Genomic DNA, 12,533 nt, shown 5'->3' on the forward strand with positions numbered 1-12,533 from the left:
AGTTTTGTAGTTGTAACTATGCATGTAAATTTTACTTATATAGCTTAAGCAAAGGAAATAGTTTAGATTCTTACAAACCTCCAAGAGTCTTAAATTCCTTAAGCAGTGTATCTTAGGCTCTTAGATTCACATATGGTTATAGAGTGGTCTATATTTCAAAAAGATAAAAACTTACAGGTAAAATCTTTTTGTTCATTTAAAAATAAAGGGTAGATTTGTTTTTAATGGTTCACAGATAACCATTACTTGCTCTAAAGAATTCAAATTCAGATGTCACAATTTGGCTTATTTGAGTACTTGCCTTTGCCATTGCTCTGAATTACTACTCTCTTGGCAGTGTTTTAAAAATTTACTGTTAAAAGTTACTGAAATTGGGAATGAGGGACGAGGTAACAAACAGTACAAGAAATGTATCCAGTGCCTAATGTATGAAACTGTAACCTCTCTGTAATTCAGATTGATAATAAAAACTTAAGAAAAAATTACTGTAATTGGGGCCAAGAATGTGGCTTAGTGGTAGAGTGCTTGCCTAGCATGCTTGAAGCCCTGGGTTCGATTTCTCAATACCACATAAACAGAAAAAGCCCAAAGTGGTACTGTGGCTCAAGTGGTAGAGTGCGAGCCTTGCGCAGAAAGATGCCAGGGACAGTGTTCAGGTCCTGAGTTAAGCCCCAGGACTGGCAAACAAAAAAATTTTTTTTAATTACTGGAAATATAGAAGTATATCTTTTGTTTTTACATGCTAGTGTTTTTGCTAGTCTCTTGGATGTTGAACTAATGTTTAAGTCAGTACTGAAATTTAGCCGTCAACTTAATATTTCTCTCCTCTCAAGAATCAAATTAATTTTGGAAGGGAAATTAAAATTTTGGCTGTGGATTTTTAACTATGTAGGGTTTTATGTGAGATCATTTTAATTCCTTTACTTTGTTTAGGGCCCTACAGTTAGAGCCATCCTTGATACTATTAGAAGAATCTACTGTGGACTTGGGCTGTGTCCTTCTCTTCTGCTTTTGTATAGCATGTTTGTACTTCTCTTCTGACTAGAGAGCTTGTTTCTTTTTCTTCCCTCCCTCTATTCCTATTCCTAGGACTGCTTCCTCTGGAATCTTACCTGACATTTACTTGTGTATTGTTTCTGTTGCTGCTTACTTACTGGCATCAGCATTTATTCTGTTGCATTATAAGTGCTTGGTTGCCCATCTGTCTGTCTCATTAGAGTCTAAGCTTCTTTCTGGAAAAGTAGAATTTGAGCTCATTACATGCCTTATAGTAGGTCTTCGTGTAGGTAGAGATAGATATAAGGATAATGGATCATTTGGCCACTTGTTTGGAAAATGAGGGTCTATGTTAAATAATGTTGCTTTGTTTGGCATTTCTACAGCATAACTTTTAAAAATAATTTTGGCAATATTAATCAAGTCTAAGTTTACTATAAGAGGATTTCTTTAAGCAATGAAAAAGCTGTGGTGTTTGAGGTGTCAGATAAATGAACAGTGGAGATCCCCTTACATTTGTATTTTCCTTCACATTCTTCTGAGGCATTGCAAATAATTTAGAATTATTTTGAAGCAGTCATTCTGCATAATATTACATGAGCAATAATTTGAATTAAAGGTTTGTTTTCAAATAGGTTAATTTAGAAGTATTTCTCCATGATTCCACTTATATTACAAAAATCACATAAGGCTACGTATTTAGAAACAACAGACGTTGACTTACTCTGGAGTCTGGGAGTCCAAGATCAAGGTACTGCAGTTTGTGTCAGGTGACGACGCCCCTCTGCCTTTGAGACAGCAGGCATCTTGTCTTCCATGGACTCATAGGGCAGGGGAGAAGGAAGGCAAAGGGGAGCCCATGCCCCGTGTCACAAAAGGCATATAGGCTGGTTTCCTTCAGCATTTCCTCCGCCTTTAGTTTGTTTTGAGACAGGGTTTTGCTATATGACTTCAGACAGCCTGTGAGCGCAGGCTAGCACCAGGCTTCTTTTATTTTTTTACAGTTTCATACATTAGGCCATGGGTATATTTTTTGTACTGTTACCTCCTTCCTCATTCCTCCTTCCTCCTCCCCCTTTCCCTCTCCTCCCATGAGTAGTTCAGTTGGTTTACACCAAATTGCAAGTATTGCTTTTGGAGTCGTTTGTCTTTTTATCCTTTGTCTCGATTTTGATATTCCCTTACACTTCCTTAGTTCGAATACCAGTATATACAGTGTCCAGGGTACTCCGATGAGATACAGTGATAGCGCGGGTAAAACCACAGGAAGGGGATACAAGAGGACCATCTACAAACGAAGCTACTGTTTCACATGACATGTTGAACGTAATTACAACAGGGATCTATAACTCGTTTCCACACCAGGCTTCTTGAGGGCTGGAATTAGAGTTGTGTGCCACTGCAGTTGGCTTCTTCAGACCCTTAAATGCATCAGTCTGTTCACAAAGGTGGAGCCCTCATGACTTCTCCAGCCGTCCCCCTCTTTACCACTACAGTGGAGTTATGCTTCAGTGTGAATTTTGGAGGGGACTTGTTCAAACCCTGGCAGTGTTTAATTAAGTAAAATCCTTAAAATGACTACTAGAATATAGTACAAAATAATTTTTTCTAGCGAGCATGATAATAAACTTTATATAATTTAAACTTAGAGTTTAGTCACCTCTTTTAACAAAATAGCATTGACTTGTTTCACTAATATATTAGCTATAGAAGAGCAATGAGGTGAAATGAATAGGGACCCACTTTGTGTCCCCCTTCTACTTACCCCAAAGCAGTGGTTGTGTATTGGGAGTCCCACCCTGGTGTCTGCAAACATTTATGGTTATCAAAACGGGGCTAGTTGGTGTGTGTGCGGCTGGCATCTTGTAGAGGGTAAGAGTGCTGCTGACCATTCTTAACGCATGGATACTCCCCAACTCCTATGAATTAATTGGCCCCAAATGTCTGTAATGCCAGGTTGAGAGGCCCTGATTAAAGGTTCCTGACTTGCACTTGATGTCTGTAGGGTTTTACTGTAGTAGAGTTATTGTGGATAATTTGACTCTTCCTATCGAAAGAACTTAAGAAAAACCAATTTGGGGTTCACTATAACAAGCTAGAAATAAATAGCTTATATAACTTTCCAGAAAGCACATTTTTGTGTGTGTCTGATTCACGACCCTGTGCAGCCCTAAGGTCACAGAGGACTCCGGGACTTCTGAGGGGACTCAGATGCGATCTTCATGTAAAAGTAGTTTGTGTTTCTGTGTAATGAAATCTGGCTGTCAAATCTTGAGGTCTTTTCAAAGCAGCAGTAGTGACAAAAAAATACAAAATTTCCCAGATGTGAGGTTTTCTTTAGGCAGTTTGACATGCATAGTAAGGTTTGTTTCTTGGCGTATCTCAAGTCATTGTATAAGGAATTTCACAGCATCGTAATTACCAAATGAGTTTGATTACTTTCACCTAGGCAGTTAAATTCAGCCCATCATTTTTTCTTTTTTGTGGGGGAGGAAGGGGAGTAGGACGGGTACCAGTCCTGAGGTTTTAACTCAGGGCCTGGGCTGTGAGTGGTTTTTGCTCAAGGCCAGCGCTGTACAGCCTGAGTCACAGCTCAAACTCAGAATTGTTCTTTTTTGGTGGTTAATTGGAGAGAAGAGTCTTTCAGACTCTCCTGATCAGGCTGGCTTTGAACTGTGATCTTCAGATCTTAGTCTCCTGTAAGCTAGGCTTACAGGCATGAGCCACTGTCACCGGCTGACCCATTAGCCCATCTCCCCTCCCCCCCCTTTGGGAAAAAGGAATGCCATAGTATTAGATGACACTCATTTTTATGCTGCTTGAAGCAAAGATGTCACCGTGGCTAATTGGGTTGAAGATGCAGTGTAGTTTGCTCAGATGATCCCAGTAAGTAGCTGGTATTCATGGGAAAGGGAAGGGAGTGTCTGAGGCAGGACCTAGAAAGCCTTGTAATGGCCGGTGCTTATGAGCTGGTCTGTCATGGTTAAACTAAGCCGGTTTAGAGAAACACAGGTGCATATGAGTGTTTAACTCTTTTGTCTTTTTTTGTCTTTTTAAAAAAATTAATTTTTCCATGCTGCGTAACAAACATCTGCAGACTCAGCATGTATATCTTACTCGGTTAGTGTGTGGCGGATCTAAGCTGGACTCGAGGAAGTGATTTTGCTTCACACTGTAGATTGCGTTCAAGTATTGTTTCATTTCTCCTGGACTGGTGGCTATCTAGGCTGCCATATTCTTGTGTGCAGAAGACAAGGTAAGCTGAGCAGATGCGAGGCTTCCACTAGTACCATGTCTAGTAATATCCAGCTGGCCAAAGCAAGTCATAAGGATGGGGGAGAAATACCCTGCTCAATGGCTCAAAGGCACAAGCTTTCACAGGTCATCTTCCAGACCAATTAAGTCAGAATTTCTGAGTCGGGTAATGACAAAGGCCCCTAAAATGTGTAACTAAGCTTGGGACTGTCCTTTCTAAAGAGTAATGTGACCCCAGGATGGTGAACAAGCAGTCCAGCCCATGGGAAGGAGTTCTGGGTTACATAACTGGAACAGAGCATGAGCACTAGCACTGTCATAGATGAGAAATTACATAGTAGGGGAAAATGGTAAAAATCGAGCAAAGCACATGGTTTGCATGTCAGCTCTTCAGGCATCCGGAGGCTGATGTCATGTTCTTCCCCGCCAACCCCCAGCTCCTCTCCTGGCCTTTATGTGGTTGGTATAATGCTTGTCCATATGCCTAACTCTTTGTCTTATAGTAGTCCTCCCTGTGCATGGAGCGGGCCCTCTGTGAGTGGATGCCTGAGACTACACAAAACTTACAACTGTATACATATTTTCCCTATACATGTGTCTGTAGGATAAATGTTTTAATTTTTAAGTTTGGCACAGTAAGAGATTAGAAACAATAACCAATAACAAAGTAAAATGCTAACAACAATATACTGTAAGAAAGGTATATAAATGTGGTCTCAAAGTACCTTGTTGTATTTGCACTTTCTAAAATTACAGGAAGCACTTTATGGCTTTCCTTTGGTTTATTTCAATTACTAGCATCACTGTTCCCATGCCTTAGGGTCTTATTAAATGAAATAAGGGTGATGTGAACACAAACATTGTGCTACTGGGGCAGTCAGCTGCCTAGTTACTGATGGGCAGGCAAGGTGAGAGTCTGCACAACATGGAATTCATGGCCTGATTAAAGCAGAGCAAGAGTGGAACAAAAATTCCTCACACCACTCTGAATGACACCCAGTTTAACATTTATCAGATCGTCCTGGAGTTGTTAAATATTTTTCTGCTCTAGTTAACCACGAGTAACTGAAAGTACAGAAAGTAAAACCACGGATAAAGGAGAACTGCTGTGTAGTACTCTACTTTGCTGTTAATGTTAGAAAGGAAGCTAGTGATTCCACCCTTTCTCCTTCACAGCTTAGGACTTCATCGTGTGTGTGTGTGTGTGTGTGTGTGTGTGTGTGTGACACAGATTCTCACCTCATAACATTTTACCTATTTTACCCACTTTTTATTCTCTTCCTCCTGCCTCCCTTCATTTCTGTTTGTATAAGTAGATGGATTAATGTGTTTTATGCATTTAAGATGCTTATTATTTTTAAACATTTGAAAATAAATGGAATAAATTGTGATTTTTTTTAACTCCAAAGTACTTGAATTTGTATTTAAGAATGGAGACTCTTCTACAAGTCACACTACAGCTATCAATTTCAGTAAACTTAGTATTAGTACTTAATGTTACTTAATTTGCTGTGTTTAAATTGTTTTAAATGAATTACACATTAACTGAAGAGGAAGGCATGGATTTTTTTTATTGATCCTGTTTAATATTTTAGAATAATTTTTCTCTTAGGGAAAGATTTTTTAGAATTTTCTTTTAGAGAAATATTTAGCCGAAGAACTAAAAAAGGTGAAGAACTTTGAATATAATTCATGCTGATGTGTTCGCTAATTTCTTTTTATTAATTCATAATAGTTCCTTGTATGGGTAGACCACAGTTTATCCAATCTCCTTTTGAAAGACATCATGGTTAGTACTTCTAGTATGGGGGGATTTTTAATCTCTTATTTTCCTTTAATTGCTTGTATTTAATTATGGGGAAATTTTCATTGTTACATCTTCACAATGCTTACACTGTATTCCAGTCACTCACACCCCTCTTATCAATACATACATTAGTATCTTTATGTGTATTTTCTTTTGGAGACCTTGTTATTGAATTAGTTCTTTTTTAACTAAGTTAAGCATAAGGATCTATTCTTATGTATCTAATGATTTGGGAAATGTTCTTCAAAGAGGAGAGGAAATTTTCATAATAGAAGTTACCCAAAAGGCACAAAAGTATAAATACTGTATTTTCCAGTTGTATTTTCAATTGCAATTTTTATGTTTCTCTTAAAATTTTTACACTAAAAATTCAGTTAGCTTGACTATCTTTAGCTTTCATAAACTGATAAAATGTAAGCCTATCTCTCTGTTGTATTTTTTTTTATTTATTTAGGCCTTGATACATTTTATACAACATTTAAGAGCCAACAGCACTGCTCTCTAGTGGCTATATTAGTTTCAAGGAGTACTGAAAGGTTACGTTTGTTCCTTCAGTACTTCCCAGGCTTAGTTTGCAAGGTCCCAAGAGGAGTGTAAGGAAGATTGTAAGGAGAATTGAATAACTCAGTGATATCAGCCTGTTTGCAATAAGGGAAATAAAAGCTCTACTCTTCTTTAAGTGTTTCTGTTTAAAGGACAACTTGGCAAGAGAAACTGAGGAACATGTCAAACAAATAGCAAAAATTGATAATGGTCATTACCATTTTCATTCTTTCTCCTTCTTGAGCTTTAGTTTTACTTAAGTGTCCAATGCAACTGTGACTCTGTCCTGGCTTTATTTTCCTTTTTTCTTTCAGCCCTAAAGTGGGGCTACCTAAACCCTGGGAATATCCCGTGTCAGCTCTGGCCTGAAACACAAGCACCTTGTGGCTGTGGTTGTGGATTAGCTGGGTCTTGGCCTACAGTGGGATTCTGCTTTGCCTTCTCCCTGCCCTGTGCGTTCAGCTTCCTCTGCTGATGCCCTTTGTAGAACTCACCAGGCTATGCCTGGTGAATACAGAATTCTTATGGCTGGTCAACTGCCTGCATGTGTTCTCATCATTTTCTATTTGCCAACCTCACTTACCATGATGGTACAACTTAACTCCATATTAATTCATGGAAAGATAGTTTTAAATGCTGTTTACATAAAAATTAGTCTGAATGCCTCACTAAGACTAAAAAGTGAGTTAAAAAAGATTGCCAAATTAATTATGGATGAGAGAACTGAAAGTGTTTGGTATAAAAAATATCAGTAAAATCCTGGGAAGATGCTGTCCTTTGGTAAGTGCCCCTATTCTCGCTGTGCTTTAATGATCCAGGGGCTGGAAGTCACCGTCGCCATTCTGCTTCCTCAGTCAGAGTTACACTGACTACATGTGCAGTGCTCCCCCCCCCCCCCACGCTGCAGTGCGTAGCTTCTATTTCATCTCTGCTGCTCTGTGCACTTGCACTATGGTATCTCTTGCTGCAAGTTATATTTCTGTTAGAGTTGGAGATACTCAAGCTACCAAGTCAGTATTGCTGAACAGTGCCTTTTGCGTACTGGGATTACAGGCACTGCCATGTTCACCTGTTTTTTTTAGAATATCATTGACGCTAGAACTGTAACTCTGCTTTTATGGTGTTTTTTAAAATATTGACATTTTTGAGGTGGTCATTGTCCTATAATTTGAGTTAGTCTTTTTTTCCCTTGATAATCTTCTTTAGTCACATTTGGGAGGAATACTTCCTTTGTTGTCAGTATGTCCCAGGACCAGTGATGTGGTACAGGTTGCACTTTGCAGGTCCTGCACAGCGCTGCTGCTGTTTTCCTGCAGCAGTGCTTCCTCTCTGGGCTGAAATGTGGACGCTGAACATCTGTCTGATCCCCTGTGACCTTTTGCCCCATTACATAATTCCAATTGTTTGTAAATATTTAAAATGTTAGTATTTATGCATTCTCAATGACAAGCTGTTAGAAAACGTGTAGTAACATAAATAATAAGACAAATAATACTTTTAGAGTTGTTAGGTATCTGTAATTACTGTTTTACCACAAGAACACAGAGTAAAGACCTGGTCCCCAAAGGTAGAAGAGCCGAGTTGGGCTTTTGATCTCACGGCTCGTTATACACACAGCATTGGTGGCTTCCATGTCTGTGTACCGGGGTGCAGCAAGGTGGCCCTTCTTTAGGGCAGCGCGGTGCAGGCTGATGAGGAAAAGCACGAGTGCTCAGCTCCGTTGCCAACAGGTAGTATCTTATTCTCATTAATATTTACATTATTTAACTATATGCAATTCACCTAAAATTTGTAACTAAGTTTTAGAAGGAAAAGTAATGTGTTTATTCTCTTCAAGTTCCATGTTCCGGATACATTTGATTTTAGTCTGTAGAAGTTTCTAAGAACCACTCTGCTAAAGCTAGATATTTTATAGAAGGTGCTTTGGAAAGCTTCCATTTGCTTCTTTGAGGTGCTTTATTTCATACTATTACTGCAGGAAGAAGAGACTGGGGCGCTTGTAGGTCATACTCTTACCCAAGATTCATATTAAATAACTGCTGTTCAAGCTTAGCTTATTTAGTGAGAGATCTTCAAATCCGTTGCTCACAAACACAGAAATTCTTCCAATAAATGGTCTCTGTGAAGACAGAAGATCCTAGCAAACACATAGGCTATCATAAACCCCTATGCTTGTGTCAGAAGCACTGGTAAGACAGTGAAAATTTGCTCCCTCTGACCAGAATGTGGAAAGCTTGAATCCACTCGAGTTTTCTTTCCCAGTGCTCAAGCACATAAACACCTCCAGGTCTGTGAGCTCATAATGAAAGCAAACAGTGCTGCGAGAGTATGTGCTACTCAGATGCCATCAGCACTGGAAACTGATGGATCCAAGGTCTATAAAGTGGCAGCTTCAGACATACACAACCATCTCCATGACTAACAGCAACTTGATTTTAGACTCTTCAGAATAACTCATCAAAACTACACTTTCCCACATCTGGAAGTAGTAGATTTCACATTCAGTTTTATGTGTGCTGCTTTCAGAGAGTTCTGATGTGGTAAACTGATAATTATGCTGTTGTGATTTCTGCAGACCGTGGTAGGATTGGCAAGGTGATGACTGACGCCTTGAATTTTAGAGAAATACATTTTTTTTGGCCAGTCCTGGGGCTTGGACTCAGGGCCTGGGCACTGTCCCTGGCTTCTTTTTGCTCAAAGCTAGCACTCTGCCACTTGAGCCACAGCGCCACTTCTGGCCATTTTCTGTATATGTGGTGCTGGGGAATCGAACCCAGGGCCTCATGTATATGAGGCAGGCACTCTTGCCAGTAGGCCATCTCCCCAGCCCCGAGAAATACATTTTTCTGTAGAGGAATTTTATTTTAATTGCTCAACCATTAACAATTTTGCATTCATATTTATCTGTTTAATATTTCAAACACTGCCCAAACTATGTATGATGATATTTAAAAATCCTTAAGTATTTGTTTGTGTTAAATACATTTGTGGTTTTATACTGTGCTGAAAATGGACATAAAAGTAACCTTTGCAGAGACACTGATGATGACTGCACTCTTGAAGTGCTTTATTAACCCTGTGTTCTTTGAGGGCTAAAATGTGGTTAATGGAATTTGGATGTGATAATCTAGGCTTGTCTCAAAAGGACTAGAAAAGTAAGGTGTTCCAAGTTGTCATCCAAGATTCTTTGGGTGACATAAACAACTCTCTTGATAGCCAGTTGTGAAACACACTAGGCATATCTGTATACATGAGAAGTGATTGTATTGTTCTGTCAGTCGTATTGGCACTCCCACCAAGCCCTCCCTTCCCAAAACACAGCATACTCACATACACACTATGTAAATTCTCCTAGGACCACTGCTGTGGCCAGGTGAGGGCGAGAAGGCTATCCTTAACCTTGGTATTTAAGTCATTGATGATGCATTTTCCATCAGGCAGAGAAAAAGGAATAGTTACCAAAGATTACACCCCTGGGAATAAACATATGAGGTCATAGCGAAGGTGATTTTTCCTCAAGGGTGTAACTAACTAGGCATTGCAGAGTGTTTACTGTTTTCATATTCTGGGGGAAAAAAGACTCTAGTTAAAGATAGGCCCAATAAGAGAGATAGCTTACTGGCTTATTAAAGCTATGTATTTGTTGGGAACTTTTTGTTTTAGCAATCGCTTGATTCAGGGGTTATTGGTTTTTAAAAAAATGTTAAAAAGCAAAATTAAGTGTATGTTTTGAATAGCTATTTGAAAAGCAAGATCAAAAGGATTGTGGCTTGAAACCAGCCAGGACAGAAAGTCAGCAAGACCACCATCTTAAGAAATGAGCAGGGCATGGTAGCTCAGATCAGTTCAAGTGACACAAGAATGTAGTTACGAGGATCATGGTTCCAGGACAATTGGGAAAAATGTTAGTGAGAGCTCATCTAATCAAACAAGGTAGGCAGTGGGTCTTGCCTATAATCTTAGTTAAACAGTAGGCATAGTCTGGCCTCAGGCCAAAATAAAATGTGATACTCTATCTGAAAAATAACTAAAGGAGAAGTAGCCAGAGACATGACTCAAAAGGTATAGTTCTGGCCTTGCAAGTGTGAGGCCCTGAGTTCAAACTCCAGTATTGTAAAAGAAATATTAGAAAATTTAAAAAATAAAAGAATATGCTGTGAAAGGGCTAGAAAATGTTCTCATTAGGCAAGCCTTCATAAACTGGAATATAGGAAGGACATTGCTGACGCAATTTCAGTCCTACATACATGTGATCTTTAACAAAAGGAATGGAATGCTAAGACTGTGGTTCTAATCTTGGCTTTGCCAATAATTTTCCCGAATCAAGTTATCATCATTTTTCTCTCCCCGTTATCCTTTATTTTAAAATATTGAAATGAAACTGAATACTAACTGGAGTGATTGAAGACCTACCTAGAGTATTTGTCCCAATTTAGCTTATTTTAATAAATATTCAGTAAGCATCCATACAAGGAATGCTAGGCACAAGACATGTACAGAAATGATGTTTTTCTTCCTCTGGCAAAGTGCACATGGGATATGGGGTGAGCTGCAGTCCATAGAGAGAGAGCATGTGTAGACACTTTAGTTGGTTGTGCTTGCTTACATAGACCAGGCTTCTGTGGCGAGACACCAAGGTGCCGTCTCCCAGAGCAGCCTGACTTCATGTCCTCTTCTCATGTGCTCTCTGCTCATAGCGCCTACCACGCTCTGGAGAATACCTTTCTGTGGCTTGTTTCAAGTCTGGCTCCCTTTAGACCAGAAGCTCCCTGAGCACCAACAGTGGCATGCCTAACACTAGCCTCAGCACTGAGTCTGGCAGGTGTGCCCTGAATGCAGGATGACAGCAAGAGAGCAGGCGTGGTTCAGCCTGACAGGAACAGAGTGCCAGGATGGCTGTCACCCTTAGGTTTGGTTTCTGAGGTGGAGTGGGCATTTGCTTACGGCGGGTGTCCCACCCTCCACCTGTCCCCAGCTAAGCCCTGTGGATGTGGCAAGAAGCTGGATTGACAGGCGCTCTACTCTCTAGGGAACACAGCTGGCATAGGTTCTGTTGTGAGTAGTAAAATCGAGACTCATGTCAAGGCACAGTTGTATTGGGGATGCGGGGTCCCTTTTTTAAACTTGTAGTTTCTTACCAACTGTAACTAAAAGTATGACACCCATGTCAGGCTATGCGATGTTTAATGGAAGATGGTCCTACTTGACTGTGCGAGGGAGGCCGTGAAGGGCCATGAATGGGGACTTTGCACAATCAGTTCTTTGTGGTGGCAGGAGGAGGCATATTCTAGGAGGACTTGGGGTGCCCCGCCTGTCATCATGAGGGTGACCTCTGCCGAGGTGGTGGCAGAGCCGGGTCCCTCAGTGCTGATGTCCAAGCAGGAGCTTGAAACTGCAATCGAGCACGTGAGGTGAACAGCAGCGCACACACATTGAGTCTTTAACAGAAATTAAAGAAGCTTTGGGTTGTACCATTCCTCTGAATGTCATTTTCTTGGTTTTCATCGTTCTAGTTTTCTTTTTTCATCCCTTTCAACTTCTGACCCTCAGTTTGAAATTAAATTTGGTCTGTAAGTTGATTCCCTGAATCTTTTCTTCACAGGCTTTCTTTGTATTTTCTAGACGAAAATGGATTAACTCAGGGTTTTCAAAATAAAAGCAAAGATTGTGATTAAAACTGAATTAGAATCATTATTCTCTGTTATTTGCCAATAGTTAAATAAATAGCTCAATCTTAAAGAAGCTTTAAAGTAAGCCCTGGAGCCTTTGAGAACCCTTGGATTTTAATTAAAGAAACACAGAATACCATCACTCTGTTTGTCAGTGGAAAAAAATATGTATTTTTAAAATTTCAAAGCTTAGCATAACCGCACATGGAGTGCATCTGTTGGCTGCTCGGAATTGGGACACAAATGGATTCAGATGTTTAGGG

The 12,533-nt window shown here is 39.9% G+C and overlaps 1 protein-coding gene across 1 annotated transcript in view; it reads left to right on the forward strand.

Annotated features, from left to right (window-relative positions):
- Positions 1-12,533, forward strand: part of Ate1 (arginyltransferase 1) — a 104,505-nt gene that overhangs the window by 53,979 nt on the left and 37,993 nt on the right.

The sequence above is a fragment of the Perognathus longimembris genome, chromosome 2 (assembly GCF_023159225.1).
Source record: "Perognathus longimembris pacificus isolate PPM17 chromosome 2, ASM2315922v1, whole genome shotgun sequence".
Lineage (NCBI taxonomy): Eukaryota > Metazoa > Chordata > Mammalia > Rodentia > Heteromyidae > Perognathus > Perognathus longimembris.